The sequence below is a fragment of the Panthera tigris genome, chromosome B4, assembly GCF_018350195.1.
Source record: "Panthera tigris isolate Pti1 chromosome B4, P.tigris_Pti1_mat1.1, whole genome shotgun sequence".
NCBI classification, from domain to species: domain Eukaryota; kingdom Metazoa; phylum Chordata; class Mammalia; order Carnivora; family Felidae; genus Panthera; species Panthera tigris.
Window position 1 is genome coordinate 29,363,189 of NC_056666.1, and position 17,590 is coordinate 29,380,778.

At 37.5% G+C, this 17,590-nt stretch overlaps 1 protein-coding gene across 8 annotated transcripts in view; it reads left to right on the forward strand.

The window, feature by feature from the left end:
* LOC102948481 (coiled-coil domain-containing protein 7-like) overlaps window positions 1-17,590 on the forward strand; it is a 227,246-nt gene that overhangs the window by 36,844 nt on the left and 172,812 nt on the right. For all 8 annotated transcript variants that reach the window (XM_042991369.1, XM_042991366.1, XM_042991395.1 and 5 more), the window contains exon 3: window positions 15,794-15,907. The gene's annotated coding sequence lies outside the window, so the exon portion shown is untranslated. The remainder of the gene's footprint in view (window positions 1-15,793; window positions 15,908-17,590) is intronic.

The window sequence follows — 17,590 nt, forward strand, 5'->3', positions numbered from 1 at the left end:
AAAAATCAAAAAGATGATGCTAGATTCTAGGTGTGTTTTTGTCTGGGTGTTGAAAGGGGCTTGATTAGAGAAAAAAGGGGAAAGAAAAGAAAAAGAAATCATTTGAAAATTTGAAGAAATGAATAAACTGAAATAGAATAAAATGAAATGATGGAAGTTAAATAGAATTTGAATAAATTTACAAAAAGTAAAATTATAGTAGAAAAAATGAAAAATATTTTTAACAAAAATTGAAAATAAAAATATTTTTTTTCTCTGTCTGTATTCAACAAAAAAGAAATAAAAAAGAGAAAAAAGAAAACAAATTGAATAAATGGACCAGTGAACAGACTGAAATGCGTTTGAAATTACTTTGTTTTCCCCTAGAAGTCAAACTATGAAGTGCTTTATAGTCCATAAACTAAGCATTTGCAGAGACGTGTTCCTGAAGACTGAGGTTGGCCCAGTTGGGCTGGGCTTAATGTAATGGTTCCATTCTGCACTAGATGGCACTGCTTAGCTTACTGGTATGAATTGTGGCACTTATAGGTGTGTATACACATGTGCGGGAGGGTTAAAAATGGAATCACTCAGCTACCCAGTCTCTAGTATTGGAACTCTGTTTTCCCCAATCTGCAACCATGCACCTGTCCTTTGTCTTTGGCTTCTACTCCCCTCTTTGACACTGTCTGTGACCAAACCCCAGGCAGCACCTCCTGCTGAGTTTTATCTCAGATGTGGCTGTTTTCCCCAAAACCTTATATCTGAGGGACTGCGGCTTTGATTCCTTTTGCCCCTCTGTGGGAGGGTCTCAAGGAGCAATGGCCAGGTGCTGGCCAAACCCAGGAATGTTTGCCAGACCATACTGCTGCTGATGCCTAGAGACTGTGGCTGGGTGCCAGCCCACACCAGAAAAAGTTCACAGGATCATGTAGCAGCAGCGTTTCAGGCATTATGGTAAATCACAACACATATCTGGCACAAGGCTTCACCCCCAAAGACCTTGTTCAGCATCAGTGAATGTGGTTGTTCTCCTGGGTCCACTTGGGCCTTTGCCTTTGAGGAAGCCACATAGACTCTACCAGATGTCCTCCCAGCAGGGGAACTGCCTCTCCTCATGTGGCTTGAAGATCCCCAGACTTCTCTCTGCTCCTGGGGATTTGCCCTTCTCACCAGAGCACTGCCAGATATCAAGCTGCAGATTTCAGATTCTGTGTGCCCCCACCCTGTTTATAGAGTCTTAATAGAATTGAAACCCTCTTATTTCTCCTTTCTCCCTTTTTAGTTCAGTCCCTGTGGCTGTTACCACTTTTCCACTTTCTCTCTAGCTGTTTTTGGGGGAGGGAGGAGCATTTCCTGTATTCTCCCCCCACCCCATCTCCCTTCTCTCTCCTCACACAAAAACAGCTCCCTGCCTTCCGTGGCTTTTCTCTCCCCCAGTTCACCTCTCTGTACCATGTACCTGCTGAGTTCTGTGGTTCAGATTGTGCGTATATGTTGCGTTAATCCTCAAATCAGTTTTCTAGGTGTGCAGAATGGTTTAGCAGTGATCTGGCTGTATTTCATGGATGCGAGACACAAAAAAACCCTTCATGCTATTCGCCGTCTTGGCTTCTCCTCTCAGAAGCTTTTTATCTTGATGAGGTCCCAATAGTTCATTTTTGCTTTTAATCGCCTTGCCTTTGGAGATGTGTCAAGCAAGAAATTGCTGTGGCTGAGGTCAAAGATGTTTTTGCCTGCTTTCTCCTCTTGGGTTTTGATGGTTTCCTGTCTTACATTTAGGTCTTTCATCCATTGTGAATTTATTTTTGTGTATGGTGTAAGAAAGTGGTCTAGGTTCATTCTTCTACATGTTGCTGTCCAGTTCTCCCAGCACAGTTTGCTTAAGAGACTGTCTTTTTTTCCATTGAATGCTATTTCCTGCTTTGTCAAAGACTGACAAAGATTGGCCATACATTTGTGGGTCCAATTCTGGGTTCTCTATTCTATTCCATTGATCTATGTGTATACTTTTGTGTCAACACCATACTGTCTTGATTATTACAGCTTTGTAGTAGATGATGAAGTCTGGGATTATGATGCCTCCCGCTTTGGTTTTCTTCAATATTACTTTGGCTATTTGGGGTATTTTGTGGTTCCATACAAATTTTAGGATTGTTTGTTCTACCTTTAAGAAGAATGCCAGTGAAATTTTGATTGAGATTGCATGGAATGTGTAGATTGCTTTGGGTAGTATTGACATTTTAACAATACTTATTCTTCCAATCCATGAGCATGGAATGTTTTTTTCATTTATTTGTGTTTTCTTCAGTTTCCTTCATAAGTTTTCTATAGTTTTTCAGCATACAGAGCCTTTACTTCTTTGGTTAGGTTTATTCCCAGGTATTTTATGGTTCCTGGTGCAATTGTAAATGGATCAGTTTCTTTATTTCTCTTTCTAATGCTTCATTACTGGTGTGTAGAAATGCAACCTATTTCTGTACATTGATTTTGTACCCTGTGACTTTGCTGAATTCATGTATCAGTTCTAGGAGTCTTTTGGTGGAGTCTTTTTGATTTTCCATGTAGACTATCATGTCATCTGTGAAAAGTGAAAAGTTTACTTCTTATTTTCCAATTTTGCTGCCTTTGATTTCATTTTGTTGTCTTATTGCTGAAGTTAAGACTTCCAACACTATGTTAAACAACAGTGGTAAGAGTGAACATCCCTGTTGTGTTCCTGATCTCAGGGGGAAAGTTCTCAGTTTTTCCCATTGAGGATGATATTAGCTGTGGGCTTTTCATATATGGCTTTTATGATGTTAAGGTATGTTCCTTCTATCCCAACTTTCTTGAGGGTTTTTATTAAGAAAGGATGCTGTATTTTGTCAAATGCTTTTTCTGCATCTATTGACAGATCATATAGTTTTTATCCTTTCTTCTATTAATTTGATGTATGAATTGATTGAATTGCAAATATTGAACCAGACCTACAGCCCAGTAATGAATCCCATTTGATCATGGTGAATAATTCTTTTAATATACTGTCGAATTCGATTTGCTAGTATCCTGTAGAGAATTTTTGCATCCATGTTCATCAGAGATATTGGCCTATAATTCTCCTTTTTTTGTGGTGTCTCTGTCTGGTTTGGGAATCAAGGTATGCTGGCTTCATAGAATGAGTCCAGAAACTTTTCTTCCATTTCTATTTTTGGAATAGCTTGAGAAGGATAGGTATTAACTCTGTTTTAAATGTCTGGTGGAATTTCCCAGGGATGCCATCTAGTCCACGACTCTTGTTTGTAGGGAAATTTTTGATAACAGATTCAATTTCTTCACTAATTATGGGTGTGTTCAAATTTTCTATTTCTTCCTGTTTGAGTTTTGGTAGTGTGTGGGTGTCTAGGAATTTGTCCATTTCTTCCAGATTGTCCTGTTTGTTGGCATATAATTTTTCATAGTATTCTCTGGTAATTCCTTGTATTTCTGAGGGATTGATTGTGATAAATCCATTTTCATGATTTTATCTGTTTGGGTCCTCTCTCTTTTTGAGAAGTTGGGGTAGGAGTTTATCAATTTTGTTTAATTTTTCAAAAAAACAACTCTTAGTTTCATTGATCTTTTCTTTTTCTTGGATTCGATATTGTTTATTTCTCCTCTGATCATTATTTCTCTTCTTCTGCTGGGTTTGGGGTTTCTTTGTCATTCTACTTCTAATTCCTTTAGGTGTGCTGTTAGATTTTGTATTTGGGATTTTCTTGTTTCTTGAGACAGGCCTGGATTGAAATGTATTTTCCTCTTAGGACTGCTTTGCTGCATCCCAAAAGGTTGGATTGTTGTGTTTCATTTTCATTTGTTTTCATATATTTTTGACTTTTCTCTTTAATTGCCTAGTTGACCAGCTCGTTATTTACTAAGATGTTCTTTAACCTCCATGCATTTAGAGGTTTTCCAAACTTTTTCCTGTGGTTGATTTTAAGTTTCTTAGCATTGAGATCTGAAAGTGTGCATGGTGTGATCTCAATTCTTTTGTATTTATTGAGGACTATTTTGTGAACCAGTATGTGATCTGTCTTGGAGAATGTTCTGTGTGCACTTGAGAAGAATGTATATTCTGCTGCTTTTGGATGAAAAGTTCTAGTATATCTGTCAAGTCCATCTGGTCCAGTGTATCATTCATGGCCATTGTTTCTGTATTGATTTTCTGTGTAGATGATCTGTACATTGTAGTAAGTGGAGTATTAATGTTCCCTGCAATTACCACATTCTTATCAATAAGGTTGCTTATGTTTGTGATTAATTGTTTTATATATTTGGGGGCTCCAATATTCAGCACATAGACATTTATAATTGTTAGCTCTTCCTGATGGGTAGACCCTGTAATTATTATATAATGCCCTTCCTCATCTCTTGTTACAGCCTTTAATTTAAAGTCTAGTTTGTTTGATATAAGTATGGCTAGTCCAAGCTTTCTTTTGACTTCCAGTAGCATGATAGATAGTTCTCCATCCCCTCACTTTCAATCTGAAGGTGTCCTCAGGCCTGAAATGAGTCTCTTGTAGACAGCAAATAGGTCTTGTTTGTTATCCATTCTGATACCTTATGTCTTTTGATGGAGGATTTAGTCCATTTTCATTCAGTGTTATTATTGAAAGATATGCGTTTAGCCTCATTGTGTTATCTGTAGGTTTTGTGCTTATAGTGATGTCTCTGCTACTTCGTGGTCCATGCAACATTCCACTCACAGAGTCCCCCTTAGGATCTCTTGTAGGACTGGTTTAGTGTAATGAATTCATTCAGTTTTTTTTATTGTTTTTTTTTGTTGTTGTTGTTGTTTTGGGGAAAGGCTTTATCTCTCCTTTTATTCTGAATGACAGGCTTGCTGGATAAAGGATTCTTGGCTGCATGTTTTTCTTATTCAGCACATTGAAAATTTTTGTCACTCCTTTCTGGGCTGCCAAATTTCAGTATATGGGTCTGCTACTACCCTTATGTGTCTACCCTTGTAGGTTAAGTCCTGTTTATCCCTAGCTGCTTTCAGAATTCTCTCTTTACCCTTGTATTTTGCCAGTTTCACTATGATATGTAGTGCAGACTATCAATTTAAATTATGTCTGAAGGGAGTTCTCTGTGCCTCCTGGATTTCAATGTCTGTTTCAGATGTGATTTGTGCAAGTACACCTTCAGCCCTTTTCTCTTCTTCTTCAGGAACTCCTATGATATGGATATTGTTCCGTTTCATTGAGTCACTTAGCTCTCTAATTCTCCCCTCGTGGTTCAGTGTTTTTTCTCTCTCTTTTTCTTAGCTTCATCTATTTTCCATTCACTTAATTTCCCCTCTGCCTCCCCAATCCTTACTGTCACTGTCTCTAGTTTATTTTACACCTCATTTACAGCATTTTTTAATTCATCATGTCTATTATTTAGTTCCTTGATCTCTGCAGCAATAGATTCTCTGCTGTCTTCTATACTGTTTTCAAGCCCAACGATTAATCTTATGACTATTATTCTAAATTCTCCTTCAGTTATATTGTTTACATGTGTTTTGATCAATTCTTTATCTCTCATTTCTTTCTGGAATTTCTTTTGAGGAGAATTCTTCTGTGTCATCATTTTGGCTAGTTTTCTGTCCCTTATTTGTTTTAAAATCTTGTTATGTGCCCTGCACCTATGAGCACTAGTATATTAAAGAGAGGTCATACACTGTCCAGGGCCTAGCCCTTCAAGAGGTGGTTTTTGGAGAGTGTTACTTGCTCTCTATTGTTGTGACTTTGATTACTTTATCTCCCTACCATGTTTTGGACCCTCCCCCAGGTATGCTTTGATTTTTTCATTGAAAGCCCTGGAAAGGAAAACAAACAACAAAAAACAAACAGAAAACAAAAACAAGCAAATGCACAAATAAACAAACAAACAAACAAAACAAAAAAAAACCCAGAAACACCAGCTACAAGTAAACAACAGGGTGGAGGAAGTGCTGCTGGAAGAGGCCTTATCCTATACAAAGAGAGAAATGACAGGGACTGGGGAAAAGAAAAGAAAATAAAATTAACCAGACAGAGAAACTATAGGGCTTAATCCAGAGAGAGAGAAAGGAAAATAAGGAAGGAGGTGTAGAACATGTATCAAGAGAATAGATTACATATGCCTGCTTAAACAAACAACCAGTGTAACCAGTCTAGAGGAAAGAAGAGATAAGAACAAGAAACGGAGGGTTGAATACATATATATAATAAGAATTGTCTGAGGATTAAATAAGGCAGTGCAACAGCGCTGGTCTGGACTAGGGGATATCTGGTTTGTCAGTGTCAATCTTGCTCTTGTAGATAAGCAGTCATCAGGCATGGGGCAGAGTGATTTGGTGTAGGCAGGTCCTGCCTCTCCTGTGGGCCCCCTATCCATTTCCTGAAGCCCAGCCTTGTTGGTGATGGGGAGAAAAATGGTGATGCTCCAGTCTCTTCTCCGTGGACCAGGTGTCCCAAACCACTCTGTACAAGCCATCTTCACTGTGCAACAGTCACAAACGAGGTGGTTTGTCCCACTCCATGACTCCCATGCCTCCCTGGAACTTGGCTGGGATTTAATCCCCGATGTCTTAAAGATTCCTGCTCCATTTGTCCTAGTTCCAGGGAAGAGCTATTCTGCTGGCTCACAGTGGCCTGCATGCAATTGTCCCTTTCCACCATCTCCTGCACCTCCCTGGTGCTCGGCTGTGACTTAAACCCTGATGTCTTTAAAGTTCTTACTCCATCTGCCCATGTTTTGGGGGAAGTGCTGCTCCTTTGAGTGGATATATGCCTTCTTCCCAGAACACTCCAGGGAGGGGATTGCTTTCTCCCACTGCAGACTGAATCTCTGAACTAGTTACAGAGCCTGGGGCTGGCTCCCCTTCTCCCCACGTGCGCGAACAGGACAGCCAGCCCCAGTCCAAAGAGAGCCTTGCAGTTAGAGATTGGATCTTTCTCTGTCCCAGTCCATGTTTTTCTCTTGTCCAGATACCATCCTACATTTCCCCAGCCTCTCTTTCTCTTCCCTTTGTCTCTCCACAGAAGGGGATCCCTCCCCTTTGTTCATTTTATCCCTCCCAGTTTGCAATCATGAACCTATGGCCCGTCAGATTGTCCTGGTGGGTCCCTAGAAGCATCTCTATCACTTTGCCACCCAGACTCTTGGAGTTCATAGTCCTTTGGCCTCAACTCTGCTTTGAGAGAGGAGGGAACTTTGGATCCTCCTACTTCTCTGCCATGTTGACCCCTCCTCCTCCTATTTTTTATTTTTAAAGTGATCTCTACCCTCCACATGGGATTCAAACTCATGATCTTGAGATCAGATTCACATACTTTACTGCCTGAGCCAGCCAAGTGTCCCCTTTATGATAATTGCTCTAAAATCTGCATTAAGCATGTTATTATATCTGTTTTACTTAGATCTCTGGACGTGGCCTTATCTTGTTCTTTCATTTAGTATAAATTCCCATGTCTTCTCATTTTCTCTAAATTTTTATCTAAATTTATGCCTGTTCTCTGTGTTGGAAAAGCCAGTTATATCTTCTGCTCCTGAAAATACTGGCCTTATGAAGAAGAGGTCATGTAGTGCCCAGGGCCTCACACTTCAGGGAGTGCCTACAGTGTATGTTGTGTGTTCTCTGGTGTTGTGTTTTGGCTGCTCTATCCTTCAGGCAAGTTATCTGCAGAGGTTCTCCTTGCTTGCTGTGGGCAGTGTTTGGCACCTGGCCTGAAAGTGGTGAGTTTTAACCAGGCATGCTCTTGTCTGTTTGTGAAATGAGACCTGTCATTACCTCCACTGGAACTGAGGCCCTGTGAAACTCTGCAGTTGGGAGAAATGGAATGGGCAGGGGTTTGTGCTGGTCTTGTTGGGGAGGGGCCCACCATGCTGGGACTGAGGTAAGCATGACTGAGTGGGCAATTACAATGAAGTGTGGGGGGATGGTGGTTATTGTAAGGAAGTTAGGCAGACTTTGTCTGCATTGCACTGCTTCCTGCAAGTGGTTCTGTGTTTATCCAGAGCGGTGGGGAGGGAAATGGCACAGGGTAGCTCCTTTGTTCCTAGAGTGGTATCTCTGTGAATTCTGCCTCTCAGGGACATGCTTTGAGAAGAGCAAATAATCTCCCTACTGGGTACTCCCAGGCACTCTTCAAATCTCTATATCCATGCTGTATGCCTTCTGGTTTTTTGCCTGCCTTCTCTCTAAGAGCAGCACAGTGCTCTCCAGGGTCTATCCCAGGCAAACCCACTGACCTTTAATACTCCAGACTTTAAACCTCCCTGATTGCAAGAACTCATGAAATTCAGCCTCTTGTTTTCCAACCCAATGGCTATGGGGACAGGTTCTCTTTGTGCATTTCCCTGTGTGCTTCTCTCTCTCTCTTTCAACCCTTCTCTGTAAGCATGGCTATCTCTCTTCTGCAGCAGCCCCTAGGAACCATTTTGCCCTTAGATCACATCTCTGCACTTCCTACCTTCTTTCATGTGGCTTCTTCTCCCCCTTTAGTTTTGGAGTTTGTTCTGTTAGTCTTAGGCCAATTTATGTGGCATTTAGGATGATTTCATAATTTCCTAGTTGTATTTATGGGATGAGGTGAGCCTAGGGTCCTCCTACTCTGCTACAATTTTCCTGTCTCTATTCTATTTGTCTATGTATCTTTATGCCACGAGCAAACTATTTTGATTACTTTTGCTTTGTAATAAGTTTTAAAATTAGGAAATGTTAGACCTCTAAGTTTGTTATTATTTCTTTGAGATTCTGTATAAATTTTAGGATGAATTTTTAAATTTCTATCTCTACAAAAAATGCACATAAAATTTTTTTAGGGATTACACTGTATCTATAGATTGCCTTAGGCAGTACGAATGTTTTAACAATATTAATTTATCTAATCCATAAACATAAGATGTCTTCCATTTATTTGTGTTGTCTTTAATTTTTTTTAGTAGTGTTTTATAGTTTTCAGTGTACATATATTTTGCCTCCTTGGTTAAATTTATTCCTACTTATTTTATTATTGTTGATGGACTTATTTTTCTTTTTAGTTTACTTTTCATATTTTACATTGATAGAGTATAGAAATGTACAGTTTTTGTACTGTGATTTTGTATCCTGAACTTTTGCTGAATTCATTCATTAATTCTAATACATTTTATATGACCCTTTAGGGTTTTCTATGTATAAAGATCCTGTTATCTGTGAACAGAAATAATTTTACTTCTTTCTGTATAAATTTTATTTATTTATTTATTTATTTATTTATTTATTTATTTATTTACTCATTCACTCACTCACTCACTCACCTGCTATGGTTAGGACTTCTAGTACTGTTGAATAGAAATAGTGAATGTTCATCTTTCCTTTTTTCTTATCTCAGAGGAAAAATGTTTGGTCTTTTACTTTAATAATGAGAGGATGTTGAATTTTTTCACATGCTGTTTCTGCTTCAGTTGAGATGGTCGTGTGTGTGTGTGTGTGTTTGTGTGTTTTAATGCTGTTAATATTAGCACATGACATTAATTGATTTTCATATATTGATTCATCCTTGCATTTTAGGAAAAAAGTCCCACTTAGCTCTGAGTTTAATCCTTTCAACAAGCTCTTTAATTCTGTTTGCTAGTATATTGTTAAGGATTTTTTATGTATGTTTATCAGGGATACTGGCCTGTAAGTTTCTTTTCATGTAGTGTGTTTGACTTTGGTATAAGATAGTGCTAGCCTAATAACATGAGTTTGGAAGTGTTGTCTTTCATTCAGTTATTTGGATCAGTTTGAGGAGGATATGTGTTAAATTATCTTTAAATACGTGGTAGAATTCTCCAGTGGAGCTATCTGATCCTGGTCTTTAATTTGTTGGGAGGTTTTTGATTACTGATTTAATCTGTTTACTACTTATTACTACTTATTTTGGATTTTCTGTTTATTCATGATTCAGATGGTATGTTGTGTAGTTCTTGGCATGGAATTGTTTGTAATGTTCTCTTATAATCCTTTTTATTCTTGTGGTATCAGTTGTAATATACCTTCTTTCATTTTTTATATAATTATTTGAATCTTGTTCCTTTTCATCCTAGCTAATCTAGCTATGTGTTTCAATTTTTTTTTTATTTTTTCAACGAACCAATTCTTGGTTTCATTGATTTTCTTTATTGTTTTCCTCTTCTCCATTTCATTATCTCTGCTCTAATATTTATTATTTCCTTTATTCTGATAGCTCTGGATTTTTTTCTTCTTTTGCTAGTTCATCGAGGTGTGAAGCTAGATTTTTTTTTGGGGGGGATGTTTCTTCCTTTTTTTAAGTTTATTTATTTATTTTGAGAGACAGAGAGAGCTAGCAGGGGAGAGGCAGAGAGAGAGGTAGAGAGAGAATCCCAGGCACTGACAAGTAAGGAGCCTGATGCGGGGCTGGATGCAAGGCTGGATGTGGGGCTGGATGTGGGGCTCAAACTCACCACCTGTGATAGATCATGACCTGAGGTGACACCAAGAGTTGGACGCTTAACCAACTGAACTACCCAGGCTCCCCTCTTACTTTTTAATGTAAGTGTTCACAGTTATAAATTTGCCTTTGAAACTACTTCCACTACATTGCATACATCTTGGATGTTAGGTTTTCATTTTCCATATCTCAAGATATTTTCTAATTTTCCTTATGATTTCTGGTTTGACCCCTTGGTTTTTTAAGAATGTATTTTAAATTTTCAATATATGTGTGGATTTCTCAGTGTTTCTGCTACTGTTGATTTTTAGTTTCTTTTCATTGTGATCAGAAAAGTTACTTTGCATGATTTCAGTCTTTCAAATTTTGTTAAGACTTGCCTGTGGCCAACATGTGGTCTATCCTGGAGAATGTTCCCTGTACACTTGAGAAAAATGTGTATTCTGCTATTGTTGGAGATTTCTACATATATCTGTAATGTCCAACTTGTCTGTAGTGTTTTTCAAGTACTCTGATTTCCTTATTGTTCTTTCCATTATTTGAAAGTGGGGTATTGAAGTGTACTACAATTTTTGTTTTATTTCCTACTTTTTATTCATTCTGATTAATGTTCGCTTCATATATTTAGAAGTTTCATGTATTGTGCATAGATATTTATTATTGTTATTATTCTTGAAGAATTAACTTTTTATTATCAGATGTCTTAATTTGTCTTTTGTAATAGTTTTTTTTTTTAATGTTTATTTTTGAGAGAGAGAGAGACAGACAGAGAATGAGTGGCGGAGGGGCAGAGAGAGAGGGAGACACAGAATCTGAAGCAGGCTCCGGGCTCTGAGTTGTTAGCACAGAGCCTGACTCAGGGTTTGAACCCATGAACTGTGAGATCATGACCTGATCCTGAGTTGGATGCCCAACCAACTGAGCCACCCAGGCACCTCTCTTTTGTAATAGTTTTTGACTAAAAATCTCATTTGCCTGTTAATAGTATAGCCACCTCTGCTCTCTTTTGGTTACCATTTACATGGAATATCTGTTTCCATCCTTTCACTTTCACTCTTAGATCTACAGCCTCTTATGGACACCATATATGTGAGTCTTGGTTTGTTTCAGTTTGTTTTTATACATACATCTACTCTGTATCTTTTGATTTGGAAGTTTAACCCATTTACTTTGGTAGGTTGTGTTTTTCTAAAAATTCATGCATTTATTTTAGGCTATTCAGTTAGATGGTATACAATTGGATAGGGAAAGACACTATTGCCATTTTGTTAACTGTTTTCTGTATCATGCATATTTTTGCTTCTCTTTTCCTATCTTACTGTCTCCCTTTGTATTTGATTAATTTTTTTTATAATGACAGGCTTTGCTTTCTTTCTAATTAACTTTTGTGTACTGTATGAGTCTGTTCAGGCTGCCATAACTAAATACCATAGACAGGGTCACTTAAAAAAGTAACTTATTTCTTACAGTTCTGGAGGAGGAAGTCCAAGATCAAGGTGCTGGTAAGATAGATTTCATTCACCTCTTCTCTTGGCTCAGGAGTGTTCACCATTTTCTGTGTACTCATATAATCTTTTCTTTGTGCACACATGGAAAGAGTGAGAGGGCACAAGCATGCATATGTGCACATTCTCTGGTGTCTCTTCTTATTAAGATGTTAATGCTGTTAGATGAAGACTTTACCTTTGAGTTATCACTAACCTTAATTACTTTCCTAAGCCTTATCTCCAAAGCATCACATTGGGGTTAGGGCTGCAACACTGAGTTTGGGAGGATATGAATATTCATTACATAACATGTATATTCTACAAATGTTTTATTTGTGGTTACCATGGATTACATTGCACGTCTTAAAGTTAAAGCAATTTATTTTAATCACATACATACTTCAGTCATACAACTGTTCTCCTTTAATGTTCCTCCCCTGGCTTTATTTATTGATATCACAAATTACATCTTTAAATATTGTGTGCCCATTAGCATAGGTTTATAGTTATTTTTATGCTTTTCTCTAAATTTTATATAAGAATTAAAAGTTAAATTATGCATCAAAATTTAAATAACATAGGTGTCTACATTTGTCCATACATTTATCTTAACCACAAAAATATATTATTATATAGCTTTGTGGTGCCATTTAATGTCCTCTCATTTCAACTTGAAATACTTCCCTTTAACATTTCTGTTTGGGTAGGTCTAGTGCTAGGAACTTCCTCAGCTTTTGCTATCTGGGTAAGTCTTAATTTTCCCTTCATTTTTGAAGGACAGTTTTGCCAAATATAGTATGCTTGGTTGACAGTATTTTCTTTTGGCACTTTTAATATGTTATCCCAATGTCTTCTGGCCTACAAGGTTCTTGCTGAGAAATCTACTGGTGTAAAGTTATAGAGGCTTCCTTGTATGTAGCAAATTGTTTTTCTTTTGCTGCTTTTAAGATTCTCTCTTTGTGTTTGTCTTTTTTTTAATATGAAATTTATGTCAAATTGGTTTCCATACAACACCCAGTGCTCATCCCAACAGGTGCCCTCCTCAGTACCCATCCCCCATCCCCCATCAACGCTCAGTTTGTTCTCAGTTTTTAAGAGTCTCTTATGTTTTGGGTCCCTCCTTCTCTAACCTTTTTTTCCTTTCCCTCCCCCATGGTATTCTGTTAAGTTTCTCAGGATCCACATAAGAGTGAAAACATATGGTATCTGTCTTTCTCTGTATGACCTATTTCACTTAGCATAACACTCTCCAGTTCCATCCACGTTGCTACATATTTCATTCTTTCTCATTGCCATGTAGTATTCCATTGTGTATATAAGCCACAATTTCTTTATCCATTCATCAGTTGATGGACATTTAGGCTCTTTCCATAATTTGGCCATTGTTGAAAGTGCTGCTATAAACATTGGGGTACAAGTGCCCCTATGCATCAGCACTCCTGTATCCCTTGGGTAAATTCCTAACAGTGCTATTGCTGGGTCATAGGGTAGATCTATTTTTAATTTTTTGAGGAACCTCCATACTGTTTTCCATAGTGGCTGCACCAGTTTGCATTTCCACCAACAGTGCAAGATGATTCCCATTTCTCCACATCCTTGGCAGCATCTATAGTCTCCTGATTTGTTCATTTTAGTCACTCTGGCGTGAGGTTGTATCTGAGTGTGGTTTTGATTTGTATTTCCCTGATAATGCATCACGTTGAGCATCTTTTCATGTGTTTGTCTTTTAACAGTTTGTAATGTGTTTCAGTGTTGGTCTTTTGGGTTTTTCCTAGTTAGAGTTCATTCAGCTGGTTGAATTTGTACATCCATTTCTTTTCTCAAATTTGGGATTTTTTTGGTCATTATTTCTTCAAATGAAGTCTCTGCTCCTTATTCCCTCTCTTCCACTCTGGGATTTCTATATTGTGTATCTTGGTCAACTTGATAGTGTCTGGTAAATCCTTTATGGTTTCTTCACCTTTTTTTTCTCCTTACTCCAGAAATTTCAAGTGACTTGTCTTCCAGGTTTCTATTCTTTTTCTTCCTGAGAAAATTTGTTATTGAACACCTTTAGTGAATTTTTCAATTCAGTTATTGTATTGCTCAGCTCCAGAATTTTTAAAAACAGTTTCTATACCTTTGTTGATATTTTTTCCAAGTTTTTTGTTTAAATTCCAGTTAGTTAACATTAAATGTAATATTAGTTTTATGTGTAGAATTTAGTGATTCAACATTTACATATAACACCTGGTGCTCATCACAACAAATATACTTCTTAATCCCCATCATCTATTTAATACATCTTCCCTCTACTCACCTCCCCTCTGATAACCCTCTGGTTTGTTCTCTATGGTTAAGACTCTGTTTCTTGATTTTCCTCTCTTTTATTCCCTATGTGTATTTTTTCTGTTTCTTAAATTTTACATATGAGTGAAATCATATGGTATTTGTCTTTCTTTGACTGACATTTCACTTAGCATAATATTCTCTAGCCTCCATCCATGTCATTGAAATGGAAAGATTTCATTCTTTTTTATGGTTGAATAATATTCCATTATATATATGCATATATATGTATATATATTCCTTTATAATTCCATTATAATATATGTGTATTCCATATATATGTTATATATATATTATATAATATATATATATATATATATATATATATATATATATATATATATGACGGAATACTATATATATACATAACACATAATCTTTATCCATTCATCAGTCGATGGACATTTGGGCTCTTTCTGTAATTTGGCTGTTGTTGATAATGCTGCTATTTAAATTTTATTCAGGCATCATATTCCTTATTTCATTAAGACATGTTTTTATTGTTGTTTGTTTGTTGTGGTATGTCTTGTCATTTTTTGTTGAGATTTATGATTTTGAAAGCACAGCATCTCTCTCAGTATTTACAAACTGGCTTCATGCAGGGAAATACTTTGACAAATCAGCCTTGCAGAGAGGTTCTGAGACTTCTCAAACCTTTTCTGGGGAATGTGTATTCTCTGGGCTTGTGTATGCTCTTTTATTCATGGCTGCTTTTAACTCTCATAATTTCCCTAAGAGGGTCTCCCCTATTTCTTCTCAGGAGTTTTTGGTTTTGGTTCCTGTAGTATTTTTCTGCCTGTAATCTCTTGCTCTTCTGTCATGTGCAGAATTACATACATCCTATACCTCTAATGTGCCATGGTACTCACCTTTGTTTTCAGCAGCTTCCAACCTGGTATTTATCTATGCAGCTGTTTCCATCAGTATTTCAAGTCAGGCAAGATCGAAACCAGTAACTCAGGTGCTCCCAGATTTTCCACAAAGTTAGATACAAGTTCCACCTTTTTCTTTTCATCCCAAGAGAGAAGCTGGAAATTGGGAGCCTTCCCTGTGATTGTGGCATGCCGCACCAGGGAAAGGGTGCATCTAAAGTGGGCAAAATGCCATAATCCTTTTTATTCTTTTTGGTGCAGTTTTTCTTGGTAAGTAATTCACTTGGGCAAAGCAGCTTCAAACTGCTTTTTAGAGTTCTTTAAAAGGTGTTTTGGTTTGTACACTGTTGCTAACTCAGTGTTTTGAGGGGGGGGGGATGAAGGCCTGGACCTTACTAGTCCTCCATCTTGCTGATGTCTTGTCCTATGATTAAATTTTAACTTAAGCATAAAATGCCTAACAGAGATTAACATAAAGTGCATTTGATGCCAAAGATTATTAATGAAATTATGAGATAGTTTTAATACATATATATTAAAATTCTCCTATTTTCATATCAGATCTGACATTATGGCAATTTATTTATAACTTTATAGAAATGAGGATAAATTCTGCTTTATACTTGTTATAAACTTGAAAGTTAGGGGTTTCACAACAGATCTGTTTCTATATTTATTCAACTAAATGTGTCTCTTTATGTAGCTCAGGTTGAAGTACCAGATGGAAATCTTGTGCTTGATGAAAACCAAGATTCAATATCAAAAACACAAATGCAAGTAAAGAAACAGAGAACATCCAAAGGGGAAAGAAACATTAGTAAGTACAATTAAAGATAACTTTAAATTATTTTAATTAAACTCAGTAGAAGACTTTTTCCCTTTGGTTCATGAGTATATGTTTCAGATCATATTTTATGGGACATTTGTAGTTCCTTTGACCTTAATTGTAAATACCCTCAGATAATTAGAGAACAAAAGTCAAATTTTTCATAACTTTCATTGGTATTTCTGGTTGTAATATTATTTCACAATCATAAGTTCTACACTCAGACACCAAGGCCAGTTATGGGCCAGTAGTTTTCTTGCAAAGGATGCAAGCCTTTCAGCAGGATGTGGTAGATGTTTCTGACCTGTGGCAGAAGGCTTCTACCACAACTCTAATTGGTAAACAGAGATGTTACTGAGAACTGTGAGTCATATAGCAAATGATCAGAGGAGCCTAGAGGAAAGGCACCCTACGAGTCCTGTTGGAGGGCTTCAAATACATTCTCTTGGCTGTGGCCCCACGAAAAGGAGGGACCTTTGAGGTAACCTAATAGATGAATGTCATCAAAAACCCCACATGGGGAATATGAGAGTGCAAGTAGCCAAATATTTCTGCCAGTAGTTATGCCTCATTTTCATTCGTTGAAGCAGAATGGGCAGTCTTGTTCTCTGGGTTGAGACATTGTGCTGCTTACAGATTATGCCCAGGAATTTCTATTAGGTACTTGGTAACTGTGCCTTGTTTGTTTTAATGGTCCAGCTATGTTGCCACATGTAGGTCTATAGGATGTCTGGTCCTTGTTAAGTTGTGCCCTTGTCTGGGCCCACTTGGATGTATTAATAGAATGGAAGCTTAGTGCTCTCTCTGAGTTTAGAACATTTCTAGGTCCCAACTGTTTATTGACACAGATAGTTGGAAGATTTATGGAGCCTTGTGAAAGAATATTAATGGTGGGTTGCAATCCAATCCACATATGACAAATTTATCTTGATCATCTATGTGTACAAAGTTTCTGGATAGGGTATCTGTACTGTCTATTACAGAATACCAAATTCCTTCACTATGGATATTAACTTCCATGACAGTCATAATATTGTATACAACTAGTGCCTCAGTACTACATCACCGAGCTATGAATAATCACTGGAGTCTCTATGCACACAAGGACATATACCTAAGGTATATTGAGTTATTTAATGGAGAAGCAGTCACAAGAAGAATTTTTGCTTCATTAAGCTCATCAATAAGGGCAGTTATTTATTTTATTTTCCCTGGTGGATGTTTTTGAGAAACAAGGTACTAGATGCTAATAGTTGGGTAGTTTCACAGTCTTCCACCTGTCTTGATAAAGTGGCAATTTATACCAAGGGTTAGGGTGAAATCAACTAGACATTCATGTAGGTAATACTTCTATACTGACAATACATTTAGTAGCGGGGGTAGAGTTTTGAGGTGGCCTGAGTGGGCACATCATTGTGGAATTTTGAGTAAGTTTCCCATTAGTGGTGGCTTTGGACCCCAAACCAATGAACATTATTGGTTTCCCTCTCATCTTGGTGTCAAACGTTGTGGAGATCATTGTCTTCTATGCACCAGTATCTCAAAGGCCCAGAAATGAAAGTTTCCTGCACATCTCTACTGAACTATGATGAGAGCAGAAGTCTTCTCATTCCCTCCCCGCCTCCCCCGCTGTGGGTACATGAGGCCTGGAACAACCCATTGTCTTATTTATTT